A 27,620-nucleotide genomic window follows, 5' to 3' on the forward strand; every position below is an offset into this window, starting at 1 on the left:
CTTACGGCCTCTACAGACTGAACAGTACAAACATTCGACAACGGACAACACACATAACATCCAGTGGCCCAGTGGAGAATTTTCCGTTTGACGAAAAGTTTTCCCCGACTTGAGCGGGAAGGATGAACCAAGGAATGAACCACGAGCTCACTGCCCTTTACGGCGAACCTAGCATCCAGAAGGTGGCCAAAGCCGGAAGGATACGGTGGGCAGGTCATGTTGCAAGAATGCCGGATAACAACCCTGCAAAGCTGGTGTTTGCACCTGATCCGGTTGGCACAAGAAGGCGTGGAGCGCAGAGAGCACGATGGGCGGACCAGGTGGAGCGTGACCTGGCGAGCATTGGGCGCGACCGAGGATGGAGAACGGCAGCCACAAACCGAGTATTGTGGCGTACTATTGTTGATTATGTCTTGTCTTAAATGCGATGTTGAACAAATAAATTTATGTATGGCGAGAGTTCTCGGAAATCACTACTGTTCAAAAGTATCTTTCATAGACCTTAAGGATGTTGCATCGTATCAGTAATTTTACACCCCATTGATGACGTTGGAGGATCCTAATGTTTATATTCGCAAGAATTCTTGGAGAACTCAGAATATCTTTGGAAATCACTCTAGGTGCATAACTCATTGTTGACCCTGGCAATACAGACGGTCATGTGGCTATGTGTGTGGAATATGTTGATGGCCAAGATCAACCCTAAATTGTAGGTACGTAAAGCCTGTATCCGCTATAATCGGGACACAGTAATTCAGCTGTAAATCTGTAATAGATACATTGAAATTGCTCAAATTTGGCCTAAAAACATCTTATGAACACATCCATTTCACCTACAAAATTTCATATGAATCGGTGCAGTACTTTTTGTTGTAGCTATGAAAGAGTAGAATGTGCGCCATTGAATTTTGTACAGTCCCTAGTTTTGCTTGTCAGCGCTGCAACTTTTGAATTTGGCAAAGGAAATGGCTGAAATTTTGAACACAAACCTCTCAATCTACATTCGTTGCATAGGCAAAATTAAAAACCCAGATTAATCCACCTAGTGGTGATAGTGCCTTTCTCGTCGAATATGTACTTATAAACATTTCTTCGACGTTAGCCAAAATGTACCTGAATCCTGAAAACACTTTACACTAGCAACAATTTTAACAAAGCCATCATCGATTTTCGAAACTTATTGATGATACATATTCCGATGTTATGTTCAACAACAAAACAGAGCAGAAAAAGATCAGACCTCTCAGTTGACTGCTTGACCACCTTAACCCTAGTCGTGTATTGGGGTCATTGTGACCCCATTCCATCCACTACGGCAGCGGGGTGAGCGTCAGCTAATGCTTGAAGAAGGTTAACTTTATTCACAATGGGTTGCATGGGTTTGGTTAAATTTTACGTTTGACTACTTCCGGCGGGACACCTGGAACTGATTCCGTTTGTTTCAAATATGGTCTTAGACTATGTTTTTGTCAACTGTTCATCACGTGACCTGAAAAGCTGGAAAATGATGTGATTTGAGGCTATTTTCTTGCTAACCGTTCGGCAAATTTTTGAAAATGCCGCGATTTTATGTGGATATCCGGAACCGGTTCCGATACCGGTTCAGATATGGTCTGAGTCTTTTTATATGCCAACCTTTCATTGGGTTATCAAAAAAGTCACGCTTTGATATATCGCATGCATGGATTTGGTTCACTTTTATATTTGGCCACTTCCTGCGGGACTCTCGGAACCGATACCGGAACACTACCGGTTCATATATGTTCTGAGACTGTTTTCTTGCTGACTGTTCATCAGGTTATCCAAAATGCCGCAATTTGATGTGTCGCATGCATGGATTTGGTTCACTTCTATATTTGGCCACTTCCGGTGGGACTCTCGGAACCGGTTCCAGAACACTACCGGTTCAGATATGGTCTGAGACTGTTTTCTTGCTGACTGTTCATCAGGTTATCCAAAATGCCTTAATTTGATGTGTCGCATGCATGGATTTGGTTCACTTTTATATTTCGCCACTTCCGGCGGGACTCCCGGAACCGGTTCCGGAACACTACCGGTTCAGATATGGTCTGAGACTGTTTTCTTGCTGACTGTTAATCAGGTTATCCAAAATGCCGCAATTTGATGTGCCGCATGCATGGATTTGGTTCACTTCTATATTTGGCCACTTCCGGCGGGACTCCCGGAACCGGTTCCAGAACACTTCCGGTTCAGATATGGTCTGAGACTGTTTTCTTGCTGACTGTTCATCAGGTTATCCAAAATGCCTTAATTTGATGTGTCGCATGCATGGATTTGGTTCACTTTTAAATTTGGCCACTTCCGGCGGGACTCCCGGAACCGGTTCCGGAACACTACCGGTTCAGATATGGTCTGAGACTGTTTTCCTGCTGACTGTTCATCAGGTTATCCAAAATGCCGCAATTTGATGTATCGCATGCATGGATTTGGTTCACTTTTATATTTGGCCACTTCCGGCGGGACTCCCGGAACCGGTTCCGGAACACTACCGGTTCAGATATGGTCTGAGACTGTTTTCCTGCTGACTGTTCATCAGGTTATCCAAAATGCCGCAGTTTGATGTGTCGCATGTATGTGTTTGTTACATTTTTATGTATGGCCCCTTCCAAGGGTACTGGTCCGGAACACGTAAATGGCCATAACTCCGGAACGGCTGGACCGGTCCGAACCATTTTCAATAGGAAACAATGGGACCAGATTCCGCGTCGAATGAACCGTCGGTCATTAAAATTGGTTGAGGTTTACTGCCAAAAAGTGATGTGAGTTTATTTGTACACACACACATACACACACACACATACACACACACAGACATCACCTCAATTCGACGAGCTGAGTTGATTGGTATATGTGACTTGACCCTCCGAGCCTTCTATCAAAAAGTCGTTTTTAGAGTGAACATATAGCCTTTCCAGTACACTTAGTGTACAAGAAAGGCAAAAAATATCGATGCACTATCCACAATTTTATAGTCGAAACATGTATTGGGACTGAACGTGATTTTAGCCCCTCAGATAGCAATTAGTCAGCACCCTTGATTGTATCGATTGTACTATTTAAAGTACTATACCAATAATCATCAAATTTTGCAGACATAATATACACATAATCAAATACCTTCTGTGAAAATTTCATGAAAATTGGCAGAGGAGTTCAAAAGTTATGAATAGGCAAATATCGCCCATGAAAAACACGAAAAATTTTCACTAACACTCACCCCCATCAACACCAGTAGCTTTCAAACCAATTGATAAAAGTTGATGAAATTTTGCAAGATAGTGTCTCTATAAGTATCATAACTGCCAACGAAATTTCATAATTATCATCACAGAACTTTGAACTGTAGCGTAAAAGACGAATCTACTATGCGAATGAAAATTGGTCATGATTGTACAAAATGCTTGAAATGTTTTTCATCCACAGTTAAAAGAAATGCATCGATTTTTATGAAATTTGGCACAAATAATAAACATACACCAAAGAGTTCTCAGTCAATTATTTGGTCAATTTTACCGATTCATTACATAGCTACAGCCGTACTTCTGTGTCCCGATTATTGCGGATACAGGCTTTATGTACTGTAGATAAGGCAGTAGAAGACAGTAAAGCAAAACGTCAAATAAGATGCCTTGTTGAATTCGAAAGAGTAAATTATCAGCTTAATTTTAATAAACTAGTTGTATCGTAACCTTAAAATTGATCTGTGAAAGTCGAGAAGGAACAATACTTTGATAGTCAACCTAAGCAGCACGACTTGTTTGCAAGCCAGTAACAGCAACTTCAGTGAAATTTATTCACTGTTAGTATAAAGGACGACAGAACACAATTGCTTCAGCGCAGATTATGAGTCGTTTTCGTTGCTACTTGAACATTCCCCTTAGAATGATAAAAAATCGAAAAAGATTTTGTCCAGAACCGAACCATGGATACCAGGAGTATTAACTAAGAATTTTACTTACCACACCAACAGCTCTGTGAGAGAATTGCTACTCAACACACCATAAAGGTTAATGAAGTTACGTGTTACATCATTACAACTTATTTGTTAAAAGTTAGAGAGCTGTCAAAATTAAAAGACATGCAAGTTGTCCGCAACACATTTTGAACTTAATCTGAACAAACAAACCAGAGTTAGATGTTTAATGAGTACATATTACATAGCACATTGAAATTCTTGGATGACCTAAGACTCCATTGAAAATTAGTTCTTCACAGTACCATGCTCCATGAACCTGCTGGATAATAAACCGTATCAGTAATGTTACAACAATCCATTTATTACGCTTTTAGATCTTAGTTCTCTGAAGAACCATGCTCCGTGGACCTGTACGATGTTGCAGCATATCAGTAATGTGCCAAGAATCGATATAATACGCTTAAAGACCATCAGGCCGTTAATTGCGGAAGTTTTTGGATGTCCTAGAACGCCTTTGGAAAGCAGTTCTTTATAGAATCATGCTCCGTGGACATGTAGGATGTTACACAGCGTTAGTGATGTAACAACAATCCTCACGCTTGTAACAACAATTGTTACGCTTATAGATCATCGAGCCGGATATTCTTGGATAACTTGGATCATCTTTAGAAATTAGTTCTTTGCAGAACAATACCACACGGACTTGTACGATGTTGCACCGCATCAGTAATGTAACAACATTCCATTGATTATATGATTGTGGACTTTAAGCCTTCGCGGAAGTTCCTGGATGACCTGGAACATCTTTGGGAACTAAATCTTTACAGCTACTTGCTGCATGAACCTATGAGATGTTAAGCTGCATTAGTAATGTAACAAACACCCATTGATTACACTTATAAATCTTAAAGCCTTTACTCGCTGAACATAGAACATGCTTGAAAATTACTTCTCTTCAGAACTATGCTTAACAGACGTGCATGATGTTACACCGCATCAGTAATGTAATAATAATGCTTATAAGTTATTGGTTACGCTTGTAGATATTAACCTTCCATAACTCGCGTGGTTCGTCACCACCACCAGCACCGCGCCAATGCTGAACACAAAAAACGAGCTTTTTTTTAACGTGTTGTACAAAATACAACAGCGTGATCACTCGAGGGTTAAGGCCTTCGCGGAAGTTCTGTGTTCTAGTTCTAGAACATCTTTGGAAACTAGTTCCCTACGAAGCCATGCTTCATGGACGTGTAATATGTTACAGCGCATCAGTTATGTAACAATTAACCATTGATTACGCTTATAGGTCTTAAGGCCTTTACTCGCGGAAATTTTTATATGAACTAGAAGAGCATTTGAAAATTACTTCTCTTCAGAACTATGCTCCATGAACCTGAAGAATGGTACACCGCATCGGAAATGTAACAACAATCCATTGATTACGCTTGTATTGTAGATTCAAATCTTTATTCGCAGAAGTTCTTGGAGGACCTGCAACATCTTTGAAAACTACCACTCTACAGAACCATGCTTCATGGACTTCTAGGATATTACACCGCATCAGTAATGTATCAACTATTCATTGATTTCGCTTGTAGATCGTAAGCTCGTAAGGCTTTTGGCAATACGTTCTTTGCAGAACAATGCTTTATGGAGAATGTTGCACCGTATCAGTAATCAGTAATATAACAATAGTCCATTGATTAGGTTTATTCGTTTAAGACGTTTACTCGCGAATGCTCCTGGATAACTTAGAAATACATTGGAAATTAGTTCCTTACATAACCGTGTTTGTACATCTTCAGGCCTTTACTCTCGGAAGTTTTGGATTACCCTAGAACATCTTTGGAAATTAGTTCTTTATCGAGCCGTGATCAAAGAACAGTTCCCCACACTCTCCACATACCTTCTGAACCCTTCAGACTCCCCCCCCCCCCCTTCCTTCATCCACCCCTCTGCCACCTTGAACCATTTATATGGTCCCATAAACTTCTCGAAAACTCCAAAAACCCTTCCTTGGAAATCCCCTTTCATTGTACTCGGAAAAGTTTACTTCTGGACAATGCGTGAGAAGCTTGAACACCATTCGCGTAAAAAGTTGTTTTGAAATTCTCGGCTATGCAGTCTCCAAACTCCTTGGAACGACAACGGGTTTAATTCGTCCCCTGAAGATGGCAATAAACATTGCCGAAACGTAGGGACGAATTAAACCCGTTGTCGTTCCAAGGAGTTTGGAGACTGCATAGCCGAGAATTCCAACATCTAGTGCATCCGAACAGTCGAACACTCAAACCTCTAGTTGTTTTGAAAAACCGTATAAAAAGATCGTAGTGTATTCGAAATGCTTGCCATTATATCCTTCCATTCCTTCAACAGCTATTCGGTTCCCCAGATCTAGCAGTGCAGACAGGTGGCCAACATTCATGAGACCACCTTGAGGAATTCAATTTATATACCATCCTTATCAGTTGCTTTGTTGTATCTTAACTTCCCAGCTGAACGTAGTTAGACTACTCCGTTATTACCGCAAAATGGGGTAACTTTGATAGTTTTTCAGAGAATTTCCTTTATATTTTCCATGTAACAGTATTTACCCGAGTTTTATATTTTTAAAACAAATACACTAAATTCTTTTTTTACACGAACTTTTTTACGCGGTTTTATTTTACACGATTTTTTTTACACGATTTTCTCGAAATTACGCGATGTGCTTTTGGAAAGATTCTTCTCTCCTGGTCGCTATTTACTTCCGAAGGGGCCCAAATTTCTACCAAAGATCTCTCTTATCATCCTTGATATCCTGTCAAAATTTCAGGATGATCCGATAAAAAATGTTTTGAAAACTTTTTTTACGCGGAACAAAAAATCGCGTAAAAACAGAATTTAGTGTACTGGGGTATCAGTTATCAATTGCAATTGAAAGGTTCGATAATCTGAAATTATTTGGGTGACTTTTAGTTTTCCATATGAGCGAGAATCAGATTTTCATTTTGGGGTAACCTTGATAAAGCCCTGAAAAACACATCAGATCTTAACAAATAATCACAGAATTAAATCTTAGGATTATGGGCATGATGAGAAAAGCCTTATGGAATATATCAGATAGAATTTTTATATCAAAACATTGATTTTTGCTATTCTCTTATTTTTAGGTTGTTTTTTAATGCTTTATTAACAAATTTTGAACAACACTGATTTATCTACATGATATTACAAGGGCATTGCATACTTTTAGGCGTTTATCAATGTATGGAGATTAATGTCACAATTTTCAAAATTGCTTCCATTTCGTAAAAACACACTTAGTTAAGAGATTCAAGGCCAGAGTTGGAATCTTTTATGATGATTCTAAAGAGAATAAGAGTTCATTCATTCAAAAAATAGTTGTAACGAAGTCGTATAGCAAATTGTTTGAAGGGGTTGACAAATGACAAAAATATAAACAATTTTTATTTTTTGTCCAAAAAAGTTGTATTTTACTAGGTTTTAATGAAAATACGTCTAAGATGAACTTTCATATGTATAGAATCGATCTACGTTTGCCTTTTTCTTAACTGGTTGAAGGAATCATTGGTATAAGATAAACTTTACAATGCCTGTCGCACTATCAAAGTTACCCGCATTATCAAAGATACCCCGTTTTACGGTACCTAGGTTCCCCGTGCCTACATTATCAACGGCTTTCAGATGCTTATCGAAGTGCAGATACCACCTTTTAAGTATCTCACATTCTTCCATAAAAGGGCTACCATTCTTATCTTTGAATGTTTCGACTCGCGACTCGTAGTTGAATAATGTAACATTTTACAAGATAGGTAAGTAATTATTGATCCACGTAGTCAAAAAGAAATTTTGGCCTAGTTTAGGTCAAATAAGTTTCTACAAATTGCATTACAATCAAAAGCCGATTTGACATCGCGGTAGTCGCTAGTAGAAAGTTACAATTTAAAATAAGGGTAACACCATAGATAGAATATCACAACACACCCCGAAGCTTCGGTGTCACATTCTGTTTGCGTTTTATGAACGACTTTCTACAATTCAGGCTATCACGGCGGACAAAAACCCACAATCCCTTCAAACGATGCGATGGGAGACCCTTCGAGATATTAAGGTTATCAGAAAGAAATTAAACTTTATTACGTCACACAGTGACACAAGGCGCCTTTCTCTCCCCTCCGGTAGACATTCTTTCATCTCTGTCGAGTACTTGCCAAAGTCCTCCACAACACCAGAGAGAAGCCGGAGATGGAGATCAATCGTCCGGTCGACGCGACGGCTGGCGGAGGCACCCAAATCTTGCTGAACCACGCACTGCTGGCCGTAAGATTTCTAGACTGAGGGAAATGTCTGTAATGGTTGTTAAGAAATTTGTCCTTTTTTAATAGTTAGTTATTTCGCATTTATGGATTCAAATTGCAATTGAACTCTTTTTATTATTTTGAGGAAATATAGGTTTCATTGGATTACTTACGACTGCGATTCTGAACAAAATCTTTGGTTATAAGATTCTTTGTATTATCTTTCCATAATTCAAAATTTGAGAGCATTTTTTTCTCAGTCCAAGTTTCTGACGAAACTAACAAAGAAACCCGAATACGGGAAGGGATACAAAAAATCCCCAACAGAAGACGACGAAAGACTTAAATGTCAAAAAGCATTTTCTTATCACACGCACTTGACGCTTTCCGTTCGTTCAGCCCCTCTGATGGCAGAGGGTCTGCTAGCCTAGTGTATGGAAAGTCTCATTCCGTTTCGACCTACCTACCGACCGCCTGCCAGTGCCACACTGCTCGTAAAAAGAAATTTCGCTGTCTCTGCTTGCGTACATGTTTACGGAAGGGCCTATCGAATTGGGTGGTGGTGGTGGTGGTAGCGCGCGACCGCTTGCGTAGTGGGTGATGGGGGTGAAAATTCCAACCCAGCAGCAGCGGCGAGAAAGTGACGTTGGAAAAGGATAATTTTTTGTGACAACTCTGAAGCGAAACGAGGTTTACTTTCCGCTAGGATGGCGCGATGTAGGCTTTTCCACTTCCACTACTGCTACTACGGGTGGATGTTGGGTTTGTCCCTTTTGCCATTTTTGTACATAGGAAGGTGCCGTGTGGTGCGTATAAAGTATCTTCTCCGGTGAGACGGTCGGTGGTGGAGGTTGGGGCCAAGAAAGAGTCCTTATTGGCTTCGGAATGTATGTATGTACGGCGAGCCTTGTTATGTTTGTGTATATGTATGCATGACTGTTGCCGTTTGCGTATGAGATTCACGTCGTTTGGGGTGTGTGTATGATTCTCAGAGTGGGGGTGGAGTGTGATGGGATTATTATTTCCTTCTTCTATAGTTCATATCTAAGGTATTAGTACTTTTCGCCTTTCTCGTACACTAAGTGTACTGGAAAGGCTATATGTTCACTCCAAAAACGACTTTTTGATAGAAGGCTCGGAGGGTCAAGTCACATATACCAATCAACTCAGCTCGACGAATTGAGGTGATGTCTGTGTGTGTGTATGTGTGTGTGTGTATGTGTGTGTGTGTGTATTAGGCCTGTCCAGCTTTTCAAAAATGTTCTCTGATTCTCAAGTCCACCCCCATATTTTGATTGGCATCCTAAAAGAAGTAACTGGTAAAAATTTCAGCCAAATTCATTGAAATTAAGAGGTGCATCAAATCAATTTTGTGTTTTTCGACTATTTTTGAACTTCAAAAAATCATAACTACACTAAAACATGTCAAAATTAATTCTTTTGGCAGAAATTGAAAGCTATACTTGTCTGCTACAACTTCTCCGAACAACGTGTGCCAATAAAATTGAAAGAAACATGTGTAATTATCACATTTGTAATTAGAAAAACCTTAAAAAGTTGATTTTTTGATAGATTTCGTTCTGGAACACCCTAATATACTTAATAAGTTGGATTTTTCAAAACGGCATCATATTCTCCAATGTTTTTTGGTTATTTGCTTCTTTGACATCAATGCTGTAGGAGTTGAGCAAAAATTACTAAAATTCGTGAAAGTCAAATGTGGCCTAAAAACTAGCTTTTTGGAGGTAATCACGTTGTGGCGCGAAATTGTACTGAACGTAGTAGCTTTGCTTCCTAGTAGTTTGCCTTGGCTACCCCCTACCACGGGTGATAACAAACAAGCGCGATGACAGGTGTTGGCTATCATATCAGTGCTGACGCGATGCCACTTTTTGCGCGCCAAAGCGTGATTGCACCCGAAAAGCTAGTTTTTAGGCCACATTTGGCTTTCACGAATTTTAGTAATTTTTGCTCAACTCCTACAGCATTGGTGCCAAAGAAGCAAATAACCAAAAAACATTGGAGAATATGATGCCGTTTTGAAAAATCCAACTTATTACGTATATTAGGGTATTCCAGAACAAAATCTATCAAAAAATCAACTTTTTAAGGTTTTTCTAATTACTAATGTGATAATTACACATGTTTCCTTCAATTTTATTGGCACACGTTGTTCGGAGAAGTTGTAGCAAACAAGTATAGCTTTCAATTTCTGCCGGAAGAATTAAGTTTTGACATGTTTTAGTGTAGTTATGATTTTTTGAAGTTCAAAAATAGTCGAAAAACACAAAATTGATTTGATGCACTTCTTAATTTTAATGGATTTGGCTGAAATTTTGACAAGTTACTTCTTTTAGGATGCCAATCAAAATATGGGGGTGGACTTGAGAATCAGAGAACATTTTTGAAAAGCTGGACATGCCTAGTGTGTATGTGTGTGTACAAATAAACTCACATCACTTTTTGGCAGTAAACCTCAACCGATTTTAATGACCGACGGTTCATTCGACGCGTAATCTGGTCTCATTGTTTCCTATTGAAAATGGTTCGGATCGGTCCAGCCGTTCCGGAGTTATGGCCATTTACGTGTTCCGGACCAGTACCCTTGGAAGGGGCCATACATAAAAATGTAACAAACACATACATGCGACACATCAAACTGCGGCATTTTGGATAACCTGATGAACAGTCAGCAAGAAAACAGTCTCAGACCATATCTGAACCGGTAGTGTTCCGGAACCGGTTCCGGGAGTCCCGCCAGAAGTGGCCAAATATAAAAGTGAACCAAATCCATGCATGCGACACATCAAATTGCGGCATTTTGGAAAACCTGATGAACAATCAGCAAAAAAACAATCTCAGACCATATCTGAACCGGTAGTGTTCCGGAACCGGTTCCGGGAGTCCCGCCGGAAGTGGCCAAATATAAAAGTGAACCAAATCCATGCATGCTATACATCAAATTGCGGCATTTTGGATAGCCTGATGAACAGTCAGCAAGAAAACAGTCTCAGACCATATCTGAACCGGTAGTGTTCCGGAACCGGTTCCGGGAGTCCCGCCGGAAGTGGCCAAATATAAAAGTGAACCAAATCCATGCATGCGACACATCAAATTGCGGCATTTTGGAAAACCTGATGAACAGTCAGCAAGAAAACAGTCTCAGGCCATATCTGAACCGGTAGTGTTCCGGAAGCGGTTCCAGGAGTCCCGCCGGAAGTGGCCAAATATAGAAGTGAACCAAATCCATGCATGCGACACATCAAATTGCGGCATTTTGGATAACCTGATGAACAGTCAGCAAGAAAACAGTTTCAGACCATATATGAACCTGTAGTGTTCCAGAACCGGTTCCGGGAGTCCCGCAGGAAGTGGCCAAATATAAAAGTGAACCAAATCCATGCATGCGATATATCAAAGCCCGACTTTTTTGATAACCCAATGAAAGGTTTGCATAAAAAAAGACTCAGACCATATCTGAACCGGCAGTGTATCGGAACCGGTTCCGGATGTCCCGCTGGAAGTGGTCATATATAAAAGTGATCCAAACCCATGCATGCGGCACATCAAACAACGGCATTTTGGATAACCTGATGAGCAGTTAGCAAGAAAACAGTCTTAGACCTTATATGAATCGGCAGTGCTTCAGAACCGGTTCCGGGTGTTCCGCCGGAAGTGGCCGTATATAAAAGTTGACAAAACTCTTGCATGCGGCAAATCAAATCACGGCTTTTTCCGATGACCGGTTATTGAGGAAGTAGGCTAAGACCACATTATGGACTGTCAGTAGTGCCGAAACTAGTTCCCTCCGAAAGAGGCTAAATATAAAATTGAACCAAACCCTAGGGGCGGGACAGCTCCTAATACCGGCGCTAATACCGCCTAATAAATATTAGTTTCCTAATCTTTACCGTCCACCGTAGCATTTCATTTGTAGTATGTCATGAATTTTCATACAACAAGTAACTGTCACAAGTTGTCAACAAGTTGTCTCTTGGTTTGTCTGCGGTGTTTTTTCTGTTCGTCCAATTGAAAATTTAATCGCTGTTGATTATTTCAGCTTCAACTTCCATAATCACGGATGTGGCTTTAATCGTTGTGTTTTGAGAAATCGATGCAGAAGACTCCATTAGAAGTGATTAACAAGCTTAGATTTTTACGTGTGATAAGAATACACAATGTCCCTGTATTTCGGTTGTATGCTAACTTCGAAGTTCATTAAGTGAAATAAACTGGATATGATAGCTCACCCTACTACTACAAACTTCCCTTTATCGCTAAACTTTGCATTTACAAATTTTGGCCAATCCTGCTTTCTTTCGAAAACTATATCTCGTAGCTGGTTGAATCAAAGAATAAATCTAGATTGGGAGGGAATTGCTATTTATATTGACATTATTACAAGTCATTGACATTCTGTTGTACATTTCCGTTTTGCGTTTGGATGTCACTACAAACAAAAGACTGTTGCGCCTAACAAATTGAATATTCTCCTACAGTGAGTTCCGTAGTTTGTTCTTCCGGAGTATAAAGAACGGTGTAGAACCAATATCTAGCTATTTTGTTCTACTTAGTGATAGTCCTTTTCATATTTTAGAAGCAATGTAAGCAGAATGGCTATTTTTTGTCATTTCTTGTTCTTGTCATCAATCAAGTTCAATTAGCGTGGCTTACTTGGTTAAAAAATGGTCTGGCTTTGGGATTAATGTTTCCTAATACCACTAATACCGCTAATCAATATTAGAGCTGTCCCGCCCCTAGACCAAACCCATGGCTTTTTTGATAACCTAATAAACTTTAGCAAGCAAATAGGCTCAGACTATTTAAGAGACTATCGGTAGTGTTTCGCAACCGGTTCCGGGCCGGAAGTGACACCAAACCCATGCATGCGATACCTCTAATCACGGCTTTTTAGGTAAAATAATGAACAGTTGCAAGAAAATAGACGCAAGCCTCATCAGTGTGTTACGGAACTGATTACGGGTGTCCCGCCAGAAATAATCAAATGTAAAAGAGAACCAATACATGCGACATATCGATGACTTATTCAGTAACAAGATAAACGGTTAACCAACAAATTATCTCAGACCATATTTAGGAGAACCGGTAGTGTTCCAGAACTGGTGACAAGACGAGTAACGCGTCGGAAGTGGTAAAATATAGAAAGGAACTAAACCATAGCGGCGTTTTTGATAATCTGATGAACGGTCAACAAGAAAATAGTCTCAGGCCACAGTAGTTCGGAATCGGTTGCGGGTGTGATTTGATAGAAGTGAACCAAAACCATGCATGCGATACATAAAATCGCGACATTTTCAAAAAATTGCCGAACGGTTAGCAAGAAAATAGCCTCAAATCACATCAATTTCCGGCTTTTCAGGTCACGTGAAGAACAGTTGACAAAAACATAGTCTAAGACCATATTTGAGACAACCGGAATCAGTTCCAGGTGTCCCGCCGGAAGTAGTCAAACGTAAAATTTAACCAAACCCATGCAAGCTGCACATCAAATAGCGAAATTATAAAGGTTAACAAAATAAATGTCAAAGCGATAAATCAAATTGTGGCTTTTTTGATAGCATGTAAACGTTGGGTAAGATTATAAATGAAGAAATGATCTAAGTCTTCATATATGCGAGAGAACGAAATCGTGACCAAAGCGACCTCTTCAAATCACACCATTTCAGATTCCTGCGGTGTAAATGTATAGTAGGATGGTTCAACGTTTTATATAAAAATATAATTTAATCGCATCAACCTTATACAGTTTTTCAATCTCCAATCTCCTTATGCTTCTAAAATTACTGCTCTCAATTTGGGTGCGGCTGGTTGAGCCCTCACTCTTCTCATTGCGATTGAAATTTGAATGGAAAATCTACATTTTCTGCATTTTCCTCGTAGGAAGGTCAAATTTTACATGAATCGTGTTACCAATGATAATAAAATATAGCCTAAAGTGTGCTGAAATAAACATTGCCGAAGATCACAAAGTGATCTGTGATTGTGAATAAAGTTAACCTTCTTCAAGCATTAGCTGACGCTCACCCCGCTGCCGTAGTGGATGGAATGGGATCACAATGACCCCAATACACGACTAGGGTTAAGGTGGTCAAGCAGTCAACTGAGAGGTCTGATCTTTTTCTGCTCTGTTTTGTTGTTGAGCATATTATCGGAATATCTATCATCAATAAGTTTCGAAAATCGATGATGGCTTTGTTAAAATTGTTGCTAGTGTAAAGTGTTTTCAGGATTCAGGAACATTTTGGCTAACGTCGAAGAAAACTTTACGAGTACATATTCGACGAGAAAGGCACTATCACCACTAGGTGGATTAATCTGGGTTTTTGGGGATACCTTTGGTTTGGTTAGCTTCTTATATATCTATGAATTTACATTTATAACGTGAAAATATAGAAATTTCTCTAATTTGTCTGGACTAACAAGAACATGTCGTTGATAATTGCAATAGTGTCTCAGTGTCTCAAAATTGTTAAATTTACATGTATGTTCAAAATTGTAAGTCCAGACAAGTTAGAGAAATTTCTATATTTTCACGTTATAAATGTAAATTCATAGATATATAAGAAGCTCCCCCCCCCACAAATTCGGCAAATTTCAATGTACCGTCAAACGGGGTTACTTGCAACAGCGGTGTAACTTGCAACACTATGACATGTGAACTATTTTTTCATAATATTGAAAGCTAGTATGCTTCACCGTTTCGGTTATCAAAATTATGTGTACCAAAGATCATTTTAGTGAAAAAATCAGTTTGGTTTCTTTGTTTATTGTTCAGCTACACTGTTAAAACGGTTTGCCCATTTTATGCCATAAAAACAAGTATGAAAATCGTGCTTTACCTCTCTCCTATGGTAAGTGCGATAAGTATGATGACCTTGCTTGCAGTTAGGGTACCTAATAGTAAGCTTAGCTGAACGCTTAAAGTTTGATAAACTTATCGACTAAGTAGTGTAAAAAATCATTATCATATTCGACAACCACTATGGGGTAACTTGCAACAGTTGAAATCAATAAAACATTCTATAATTTGTTTTCTTTTTAGGATATTTTGGATAAAAATAATCGAAATGAATCATTTATTGATTACGTAACGTGTTCATCTTCAAATATCCACTCAATTTTACCATTTTTTTACACGTGTCTTTCAAACATTGTAAAAGACTTCCATATTTTGAAACTTCATTCATGTTTCATCTTAATGAAAGTTTAATTCAGTTTATGAACCTTCTAAAACAATCCCCAAAATCTAATCTGAACCTAGATTGACAGAACTATTTCAATAGAATGCCCAAATTGACGGCTTTTATAGTTTGTAAATAGTTGAATGGGTGTTTAAAACATGTAATTTGAGCTGAAGTAGCCAAACACCACTTCATACTGAAAATGATGATTTACTTTACCTTTCCAACAAATGACATTGAGCATTGTTGACATTTTGTAACTAGTACTGAGTCATGAGATTCATAAATATTTTATATTTGAGGGACGTAAGACCTGTTATGAAACGATATACTCTCGCTTATAATAACTACCAACCCTTAAGGGAAAAAAATAATTTAATTGGTTAGTTTACATCTTTTTAAAGCATTTTTCATGCATTACTTCAAAAACTTATAGTATGATCAAGTACTAAAATATTAGTGCAGTTTAATGGTAGCTAACTTAGCTTCATGTCATATGTTGCAAGTTACCCCACAGATGGGGTAACTTGCAACAAGCATGTATTTCACACCTCCTGTTTAGGTGGCAACGTATTTTAATAAATGAAATTCTGCATAGCATTCTACTCGTGGTAATTAGTGTACACGATGCTTTACCGTATGTTTGAAATGTTTAGATTTTCAATGATGTTGCTTCAAAGTCGAAAAGTGTTGCAAGTTACCCCATTTGACGGTAACGAGGAACGGTTGACAGCGTAAGAATGTTATCTGTGTTATATGTTGTGCGATTGGCCTTTTAAAATGTTCTATATTTGTAGTATCCCCTTGAAAAAGGCCCAATAAAAGAGCCGAAACGTCGGGCAAAGCAAAACGAGCCGTTTCAAAAAGTCCAAGACTGAGAAAGCCAGTTTTTTCGGAATAACAAAATTACCAGTCGTACTAATCCAGCATAAAACTATTACTAAGAATACACCTTGAAAAGGCAATGACCGAAGGCTAAGGGCCAGAGACTTATGAAAGAGTTACTGTCTTTTAATATCCCGGTGAATGTTAACCAAGACAAATTACCATTCTGAAAGTTTGAAATAATCAAGTTAAAAAATTATAAGAGTGTTGCAATTATTAAGGTTATCACGTCCAATTGTATGGGTGACCCTTCTGTACATGTAAAAGTGCGTTTTGGGAGAAAACAAATGCACATCTATTCGCGTTGTTTAAAATCTTGGTAAATAGTTGGTAATTTTTCATACATCGCCTTGAAGAAAGAGTGTTGGACCATGATGATTTTTGAGGTTAACTGGTAGAAACAAACCAACGTTTACATGACGATTCTCGACATTAGTGTTTGTGTGTGGAAATGTCACCAATCCTTAGGTGTTGTGTGGAAAAACGACATCAGGACCCCGCAGTTTATGTATGAAAACGGTCAACTGATTTCCAGTTTCCACCTGTTCCCGAGCAGGACAAAATAGGTTTGTAATACCAAATTTAGGCATGAAAATTCAATACCTACAGCCTGAATGAGATATTGACGAGACTTGCGTTATAGAATTTTTCTAGTAGAAAATTATGGAAACCCTTCTGAAGATTTTTTGAAAATGTCTGCATAATGTCTTCTATGACTAACTGGAGTTCTCTCAGTAAATTATCATCCAATTTGTCTATCCTTATTAGCAATCTTGGAGTGTCCTGGGCTAGGTCCTGGGTCTCTATTCCTCTAAGAATAAATCATCAGTTGTACTATCCTTGCCAGAACCTCCCTAAAGATTGTTTTATATATTCACTGAGTATACTCACTCATCTCAGAGCATAATCCTATAGAAATGACAATTAACGTATTCCCGGAAGGACCCTTGGAAGACTTTTTGAAGGCATTCCCGTAAAAGCCTTAAAACCATCACTGGAGGAAATCATCGAGGTATCACTGTAAAAATTCCTGAAGGGAATGTCTGGAGAAATTCTTTAACAATTTCCTACAGGTTTTTCCAGAAAAAATCTCAAACAATGGAATTTTTCAAAAAAAAAAAAAACCTGGAATTTGTTCAAAAAGAAATGTCTGGAGGAATTTAAGAAGAAATTCTTAGAAGAACTTTTGGTATATTTCCAGAAGAAATTCCGGGAGGAATTCCTGGGAGAATTTCGAAAGAGTCTTTCTAAAGGATTCACTGGAAAAATGTCTGAAAGCACTCTCAGCATGTAAGTACCTATATGTTTAAAATAAGTCACAGTGAATTCTGCGCAACCAAAATCTGCGCTGCCGTGCCTTTTTTGTGACATGTGTGTTGCTTGGAAGAGTCCCTGCAGGATTTATTGTAAGAATTCCTAATAGAATCCCTGAGTATACTTCTGGAGAAACTGCTGGAGGGATTCCCGAATGAATCCCTAGATAATTCACTGGTTCCCGTATGTATCCTTTTAAAACTATCTTCCAATACTATTCGCTCGAGGAATTCCTTCTGGAAGTAAGTCCAGAAGTAAGGTAATTAAAATTAACATCCAGAAGAAATTCATGGATACGTTCCTGGAAAACATGATAGAAGGATTCCTGAAATTTCTGAAGGAAATCCTGGAAGAATTTTTGAAGAGAATCTGGGAGGAATTTCTGAAGAAATCACTTGAGGAATTCCTGGACCAATCCCCGGAAGACTTCCTGCATAAATCCCTGAAGAAATACCTGGAATCTTACAGGAATGCCTGGAAGATCCCTGTAGAGCCCTTGAAAAATCCCGGAGGAATCCCTGAAAGAATTTCTGAAAGTATACTTGAAGGAATTCTTGGATGAATTCTGGGAGAAATATTTTGAGGAATTCCTATGAAATTTATGATGAATTGCTGGACCAATTCTTGGAGGAATTTCTGGAGAAATTCCTGGAGGTATTCTGGGAGGAATCTCTAGAAAAAAATTGAAGAAATTCTTTCAGGAATTCCTGGAGGATTTAGGAAAAATTTCTGAAGGAATCCTTGTAGGAATTTTAGGAAAAAATGCTAGAGGAATCCCTGGAGGAATTCTTGGAGAAGTCCCTGAAGAAATTCTTGAAAAATCTCTAGAGAAAATCCTGGAGGAATGCCTGAGAAAACTTTTTCAGGAATTCCTCTGGATTAGTTTCTGGAGGAGTTCCTAAAAGAATTTCAAGAGGAATTCCTTAAGAAATTCTTAGAAAACTGCGTGGGGGAATTCTTGGAGGGTTTTTTTGAATAATCTCTGGAGTTGTTCCTGAAAGAATTGTAAAAGAAATTCCCGGTTGAATCCTTGGAAGAATTCCTGAAGAAACCCCGTGAAGAATTCCTCAGGATATCCCGAGAAACTTTCTTAACATATTCCTGGAGGAACTGCTGTAGATACCTAGATAAAAATTGGAGAAATTCCTGGATGAATTCTTGGGGCAATTTTTGGAGCAATCCTTGAAAGAGTACCTGGAGGAATTCCGTAACAAATCTCCAGACGAATTCTGGGAGGAATTCCTGGAGAAATTTCTGAAAAAAAAACTTCTTAGAAGCTCCGGGAGGATTCCCTAAAGAATGCTTGGAGGAATTTCTGGAGGAATTACTGGAAAAATCCCTGCCTGCAGAAATTCGTGGAAAAATCCCTGGAAGAGTCTCTGAAGTTATTCCTGGAACCTCTGGAGGAATTCCTGGAGAAATCCCTGGAGGAATCTCTGGAGAAATTCCCGAAGGAATCCCTGGAGGATATCGTAGAGGTATGCCTGTAGGGATCTCTAGCAATCTCTAGCATTTTCGAGCAGACGAGCTGAAATTCACCGTGCGGCAATTTTCATTCACTTGCCTGCATATTCATAGTCAGCTGCTCGATACTCGTTTGTCAACTGAATGAAAGTCAATGAATATTTGTAAACATCTTACAAAGTGTTAAATTGCTGATAAAATATTAACGTTTCGATTACATTTAACGGTGCTTTACACAGATCTTTTCCCATTTGATTGTTGTGGAGTGTTTTTGGAAGGAATCGTAGCCATAAACGTGGGTAATTATGAATATGTTTCTCGATCGGCTTCATATTCAATGACTACGAATTGACTGACTGTGTGAAGAGGGAGAGCGAAAATGAATTTTTTTGTTTTGAATATTCAGTTCAGAATCATTCAAATTCGTGCTGTTTTCAGTCAATGACTATGAACATTTTGCGCCCTGATCTCATGAGAAACTTCTGGAGGAATCTCTAGAAGAATTCCTGGAGGAGTTTCTGGAAGAATTCCTAGAGCAATCTCTAGAGGCATTTCTGGAGGAATCCCTGGAAGAATTCTTAGAGAAATCCCTGGAGAAATCCTGAAGAAATCACAGGTGAAATTCTTAGAGAAATCCTGAAGGAATTATAAGAAGAGTTTGTGAAGGAACTAATTGAGTAATCCTTGGAAGCATTCCTGAAGAAAACCCATGAGGAATTCCGGAAGCAATCCCCTGAGGAATTCCTCAGGAAATCTTAAGAAAGCTTTCTTAACAAATTCCTGGAGGAACTGCTGTAGAAATACCTAGATAATAATTGAGGGAATCCATGTCTGCAATAGTTTCTTGACGAATTATGTAGGAATTTTTGTATGTAATTCCAAAATAATTTTAGATAAGATCTGGAAAATTTTCTGAAAGGATTCGTGGAAGATATTTCTGCAGAAACACTTCGCATTAATCCAGATTAAATTATTCAAGCAATGTGCAGTAAAATTCTTAAAGGAATAGGGTAAGTGTACCAGTTATGGTCATAGTGGTTCCCTATTTGGCCTTAGTGGAAATTTAGAAAGCTTTCATGCTTTGACTTATTAAGAAAGTCGTGTAATTAAATTTCTTATAATGATGCAAAATTTAGAATTATCTTAAGGAGAAACTTCAGAGAATACAAATATGGCTGCCACAATGGCCGACTTGAACCCCTACTCAAGCACTAATCTTAAAAATTCGTAAAAAAATGCGCTCAATTTGGAAAAGCTGCCTCTTTTTGCAAGTGAGCAAAGCCAGGATTAACAAGTGCGGCTTGGTTTGCCAGATTTGTGCCTCTAAAGTTTGTATGCAAAATTGCCATAGAATTTCTTGACGTTTCACCTTAAATAACCACTATGGCCAAATAGGAAACTACTATGGCGATAACTGGTACACGCAGCCTATATGGAGAAATTCCTGACGAAATCTCTGAAGGCACTCTTGCAGAAATACCTAAAAGGATCTCTGTTGACATACCTTTGGGAATTCCAGGAGACATTCCTGGAGCAATTCTCGAAAAAAAGCACTGGAACAATCATTGGAGAACCACAAAAGATATCCCCGGAGAAATTCCCGGAGGAATGTCTGCTGAAACCCCTACAGGAATTCTATAAAAACTCTCTGGATTAATTGATTGATTTAGCTATATTATAGAGACATTCAGGTTCTCTGGACCAATTCGTGATGAAATCACTGAAGGAAGCTATAGACAAAACCCTGAAGGAGTTCGTCGATGCATCCTAGCAGAAGTAGGGTAAATCTTCAATTGCTACACGGCTAAAACGCGTTGTACATCTCATAAGCATGTGGTGTCTATGTGTTATCCTAAATGTGATTTTGAAACCAAAAATAGTATATATGTATGCTGAGGTTGGCGGTTTAGATTCCCGGTCGGTTTAGATCTTTTTCGTATGCTAAGCTAAAGCTAAGCTAAAGCTAAGCTAAAGCTAAGCTAAAGCTAAGCTAAAGCTAAGCTAAAGCTAAGCTAAAGCTAAGCTAAAGCTAAGCTAAAGCTAAGCTAAAGCTAAGCTAAAGCTAAGCTAAAGCTAAGCTAAAGCTAAGCTAAAGCTAAGCTAAAGCTAAGCTAAAGCTAAGCTAAAGCTAAGCTAAAGCTAAGCTAAAGCTAAGCTAAAGCTAAGCTAAAGCTAAGCTAAAGCTAAGCTAAAGCTAAGCTAAAGCTAAGCTAAAGCTAAGCTAAAGCTAAGCTAAAGCTAAGCTAAAGCTAAGCTAAAGCTAAGCTAAAGCTAAGCTAAAGCTAAGCTAAAGCTAAGCTAAAGCTAAGCTAAAGCTAAGCTAAAGCTAAGCTAAAGCTAAGCTAAAGCTAAGCTAAAGCTAAGCTAAAGCTAAGCTAAAGCTAAGCTAAAGCTAAGCTAAAGCTAAGCTAAAGCTAAGCTAAAGCTAAGCTAAAGCTAAGCTAAAGCTAAGCTAAAGCTAAGCTAAAGCTAAGCTAAAGCTAAGCTAAAGCTAAGCTAAAGCTAAGCTAAAGCTAAGCTAAAGCTAAGCTAAAGCTAAGCTAAAGCTAAGCTAAAGCTAAGCTAAAGCTAAGCTAAAGCTAAGCTAAAGCTAAGCTAAAGCTAAGCTAAAGCTAAGCTAAAGCTAAGCTAAAGCTAAGCTAAAGCTAAGCTAAAGCTAAGCTAAAGTTAAGCTAAAGCTAAGCTAAAGTTAAGCTAAAGCTAAGCTAAAGCTAAGCTAAAGCTAAGCTAAGCTAAGAAGCAAGCAGTGTTTTAATTGCGGTGCAACCTTGGGCGCAACATCATAGAGATGGCGTTAGGAGCTCAGATGCTTTTATTCTTTCGAAATTTCGTGGTTCTTAGGAAGAAATGTTAGTCCGTCGTGTATCATTACAAGGCCAGAAAGGCTCATTCTTGGATCAATGATTGCGTAAAGAATACAAAAAAACTTCCTAACAAATTTCCCCACGTCAACCTAAAGTTGAAAAATCGATCCCAACCAGAGGAAAAAAAAATGATTATTTTCAAATTAATCTATTTCCAGCTGGGATTTCGGGCCAATTTACTGCTGGAATCCAACGAAACGTAATGAAATACGATTTTTCTTCCGTCATCTACTTTCGGCCGGGAAAGCGATTTGTGCCATTTCACCTTGGCAGCAGCATGTTCTCGGGCAAAAGCGCGGCGGGATTCAAAGTTCGACTGATTCTGACCAGTCAGTTTAGGAGGGGGTTTATTTGATACAATGAGCTCAGTACTGCATTATAATGACACATGAAACATGTTCGGGTTCGATTTAGGGAACATTCAAGAAAACTTTGGATTATTTATTTTTCTTGACCTCATTGCTTAGAAACATGTTGTGTTCCATTTGGTAACCAATGTCAACAAGAAAAAGAGATTGTCTTAAATATGTTGAAAGCGACAGTCGTTCGTGGGTTCGCAAAGAAGTCTTGTACGAAAAGTGACTTATGAGGAATTCCACGGAGTCATGTCAGTCGATCCTGAGCGACCATTTCAAAAATATCTGAAACTTTGCACAGTTTTTCAATTTCATCTAAATCGTCATTTTTCGATATCAAACCTTCATATTCACTCACGACTAACTTTTCAGAAGGGTGTATGCTAAAACAGCTCAAAAATATTCTAAAAGCTGTACAGCAAAAACGGATTTTTCGATTGTTATGAATTTTTCAGCAAAGTTAGATAACTAAATGATGATTCCTTAGAAAATATACACTGTAAAAAAATTATTTTTTTACTTAAAAAAAATATGATTTTTGTCACAAAAACTCAAATATCTCAAAACCCTATCTTTTTACCAACGTTAATTTTTTAGGGGAAATGGCCCTTTATATCAGCTATCTACCATAAAATTTTGGTGATGGTAAACTGATAAACAAAAAAGTTATGACATTTCAAACATTTCACAATTTTTACATTTAGTAACAAAAAAATTTTTTTTTCTGTGTAAATTATTTTGAGAATTATTTTTTGATGCTGATTTTATTGTAAAGGCTACCGCCTGAATTAAACAAGTTGTTTTCATGATACTTTTGTTTGATTATTCATAATTTCTATAGTATCTATTTGAAACTTAGACGCGATCCAGTGTTTTGATCAAAAATATTGAGAGTGTCATACTTTTTATTGTACGTGACTGGTGAAAAAATCCCTTGATAGTGTTGAAAAGCTGTTGATTATAAGAAAAATGGAATTAAATTTTTTTTTAAGACAAAAGCTGTATAATAAAAGTTTTATATACGCGTATACGTCTAGTTTATCTTCAAAAAAATACCTCTTAGAGAACAGACTTTATGATCGGAAGAATGCGAGTAACTTCAACAACAACAAATGCATGAGAGTTACCTACCACGTGAAAATCCATCGCCCAGTTCACACTACCCCCACCTGGTGGAAATGTTTCACGAAATACTGCGATGTGCAATATCGTCATCAGAAGGCGCTAGTGTGAAACGTCAAACGCAAAGAAAAATGATGGGCACTCTTCTGGTTATGAAAGCCACAACCAAGATTCAAAATGATCGTTAAAGGCGTGGTCAATGAAAATTTCGTCAGTGTTACGTTTGTTTGTCTGTATACATACCATGACAATGCTCACGAAAAAGCAAAAAAAAAAATACTACCGCTATGGATATTAAATAGTAAATTTTTTCTTCAGCCAAGCAAACAACACCAAACTAGTCAGTTAAAACTAATAAGTGATTTTGTTTATTATAATCTAACGAACAACATGAACAGTCGCTTTCTCAAAGGTCTTCAACTCAACTCTCTCTTGTAGACCGTTTGATGAAAAAAAAATGATCAAAGGAGTTACGAAATCTCACCGAAAGCACCATAGATAATCTGAAAGAGACTGGTTATGCCCAAATTGAATCCAAATTTACGCATTTGCACGTCCTGCCGTCTAGACTTTGACAAACGAGCCATCTGTATATCATCGGTAAAGCAGGGCGTAGGAAGTTCGAAAACGACAACAACTGAGAAATTACCAGAAGTGCTAAGTGCAGAGAGTCATGTCACCGTAACATCAGCGACATCAGTTTAAACAATTAATCACGCCCCTTTTCAAAAATGCTTTGATATATACTTCAACATCTATACCCATTTCAATATTTTTAACGTTGCAAAACACGCTTTCAACATTCATTTTGAAGAAGAGGGAAAACACTTGTCCTCAAATGTAACAGCAAATAATGAATAAACGACTAATGCGCGGAGGGCGTGATAAAATCGGAACATTACTGTACATATAATATACATAATACATAATAAAAACAGCTTGTTTTACTCACGCAAGGCCATTAACAATAAAATCAGCATCAAGCTGCGATTTCCGGCCGAAATAAAGGCAGGAACAAATCTCATTTTCTTCTTTTGTCACAGTGCTCGTTGACTCGTTAAGGGGGAGGATGATAAATAATAAATGTATTCGATGGAAAAATATCCAAACAATTAGGCAACATAGATAAACTCATCGGATTTATTAAGAAAGTTTCTGTGGAACTCGAATTACACCTTAAATTTGTTGATTTTCTTGAACATTTTATTTGTGCCCCCCTCAAAATGTTGAATTCCGACCAAAATTTTCCGAGGGGGCGGTGACATAAGAGAAAATCGAAATTTGTATTAGCCTAATTTACACTAAAAAAAAATTATTACTAAATGTGAAAATTGTGAAATGTTTGAATTGTCATAACTTTTTTGTTTATTAGTTTATCATCACCAAATTTTTATGGTAGATTGCTAATACAATGGACCGTTTTCCCTAAAAAAATTGCGTTGGTAAAAAGATAGGGTTTTGAAATATTTGAGTTTTTGTGACAAAAATGATATTTTTTAATGTTAAAAAAGATTTTTTTTCACAGTGTATATTTTCTTAGGAATCACCATTTAGTTATCTAACTTTGCTGAACAATACAATCAGCATCAAACTGCGATTTCTGACCGAAATAATTTACACAGAAAAAAATATTTACCAAATGTGAAAATTGTGAAATGTTTGAAATGTTATAACTTTTTTGTTTATTAGTTTACCATCACCAAATGTTTATGGTAGATTGCTAATACAATGGACCGTCTTCCCTAAAAACATTGCGTTGGTAAAAAGATAGGGTTTTGAGATATTTGAGTTTTTGTGACAAAAATGATATTTTTAATGTTAAAAAAGATGTTTTTTTCACAGTGTATATTTTCATAGGAATCACCATTTAGTTATCTAACTTTGCTGAAAAATTCATAGCAATCGAACGAACCATTTTGGCTGTACAGATTTTTGAATATTATTGAACCATTTTCACATACACCCCTTTCGAAAAGTTAGTCGTGATTCAAAATAAAAATTTGATATCGAAAAATGGCGATTTAGATGGAACTGAAAAACTGTACAAAGTTTCAGTTCAATAGAAAATCATGAATTAAAAAATTTCCTTAATTTTGATGCTGTTGCTTGGAATCGCTCTTATTACTTTCTCATCCATTTCTTTCATCGTTCAATTTCTCCAGGGGAGTCCCTTTCCCATGTTACATGCGTTGTGGCATTTGTCGTATAGCAGAGCAACGGCATGCACCAATCGTTCTAGCAGTGTTATTTTATGAAAAAAAATTATGGATTGAGTATTTACAGAAAGCTTTGAAATTTGAACTATCATTGACAGCATTTTTAAGTAACACATTAAAAAAAATGAAACTCGCCTAAACTCCAAAAATTTTTAATAGTTCAAAGATTTTCGTTTTACAATACTAACATTTTTGTAGTTTTGTTTAGATAGATAGATTAATCATTTTTACTTTCTACAATTCAGACACGACCCTTCCTAGGATTTCATTTCTCCATTCCAATGCACCGTCGGTCGTGTCGTCAGTTGGCGCCAGCAGATATTGGAGATCGAAAGCCAATCCTATATACTTAGGAAAATTTATTGATTGAAAAGTGTAACATATTAAAATTGGGGATTTCCGAGCGTACGACGACGACGGCGACGGTTCAGGCATCCGGGATGAACGATCCGCACGGATGAAACGAGAGGGCCCGTAATGTAAGTGGCAAAAAAACACGGAAATAAGGGAAGATGGTAAGTCGCTACGGTTGCGTGAATGAGCGTAAAAGAATTTGGGTAATGTAGGGAAAAAGAACAAAAACAGAATTGTTGGGTACATTCCTAAATTTCTTTAATTAATCTCAAAGACAGTGGAGGACTGGAGGATGGGTTTGCTCTACGATTGTGGTTGATCAGCAAGGATGAATTTACTTTTCATTAAGTCGCTGTACGATAGTATTTCTTGCATCTATTGTGAGTATTTTTTCAATCTTTTAAGCTCAGATTGTCGGATTTGTAATTGATTGTTCATGAAGGATTCTAAATTCAATATTAGGTATGCGTATCGCATTACATCTTCCAAAGCAACCTTGCAGATATTGAAGAGTATGCATGTCTTCTATGACTACCAGGCGATTGGAGTACATCCTTGCAGGGATTTCCCCAAGAACAGTTTTTATACTCATATACAACATATAATCATCTTAGAGCATAATGCTACATAAATGTCAATTGACGTATTCTTGGAAGACTCCTTGAAGCCTTGAAACTATCACTGGAGGAAACCCCTGAAGTATCTCATTAAGAGTTCCAGAAAGAAATCCCTGGAGAAATTCTTGCAAAATTTTCTGGAGGTATTTCCGGAGATCTCTCAAATAATGAAATTTTATGAAATTCCTGGTGAAATCGCTAAAATGCATTCAAAAAGAAATGTCTAGAAGAATTTAAGAAGGAATTCTTAGAGATCTCCCTGGTCCTAGAATAATCTAGGAGAATTCCGAAAGAGTCTTCCCTGGGTGAACTCCTGAAGGATTCCCTTGAGAAGTACCTTGTTTAAATTAATCCACATTGACTTCTGCGCAACCTAAACATTTATTTCTGTGACTCTTATTTGAAAGGTGTTTTGCTCAGAAGAACCCCTGGAGGACTAACTATAAGAATTCCTGATGACATCCCTAAGTAAACTCCTGAAGAAACTGCCGGAGAGATTCCTGAAGGGATCCCTGCAAAACTTTTTGGCATCTTCTTGGAGCAATTTCAAGAGAACCCAGACAACCAATTTACACGTATAATGAAGTTTATGTTCATGTTATACGTACTTTTATACGGTAAAGTTACATCGCATAAGATGCAGTAAAAGTGCCTTATGCGTACAAAAGTGGAGGCGCTATACGTGCATTGACGGGAAAATAATGACACTATATGACTTGAAGCGATATCTTATGCGATGTACGGTATGCACTATTGTGACCAAATATAGCACCTTATGCGACTTAAAATATTCGAAATAAGAAAAATCTTGTCACCTAAGTATCGAACTAATAACCTTTGGATTATCGAGCCGCACTTCACACTTAGCACCAAACACTACTTATGAAACATACTGATTAAATGTCATGCCATTCTAACTCACCTCAGATCTTGTTGGAACGCACTTGGTTTCCGTGCGCTGTACGTGTTCGGCAGGCTCTTTGGAAAT

General features: G+C 37.9%; 1 protein-coding gene across 1 annotated transcript in view; it reads left to right on the forward strand.

Annotated features, from left to right (window-relative positions):
- The window catches only part of LOC134284091 (uncharacterized), a 225,861-nt gene extending 198,296 nt beyond the window's left edge, over positions 1-27,565 (forward strand). The window contains exon 2 of the mRNA XM_062842375.1: positions 27,434-27,565. The gene's annotated coding sequence lies outside the window, so the exon portion shown is untranslated. The remainder of the gene's footprint in view (positions 1-27,433) is intronic.
- Positions 27,566-27,620: the final 55 nt, after the last annotated feature.

Source organism: Aedes albopictus, chromosome 3 (assembly GCF_035046485.1).
Source record: "Aedes albopictus strain Foshan chromosome 3, AalbF5, whole genome shotgun sequence".
NCBI classification, from domain to species: Eukaryota; Metazoa; Arthropoda; class Insecta; order Diptera; family Culicidae; genus Aedes; species Aedes albopictus.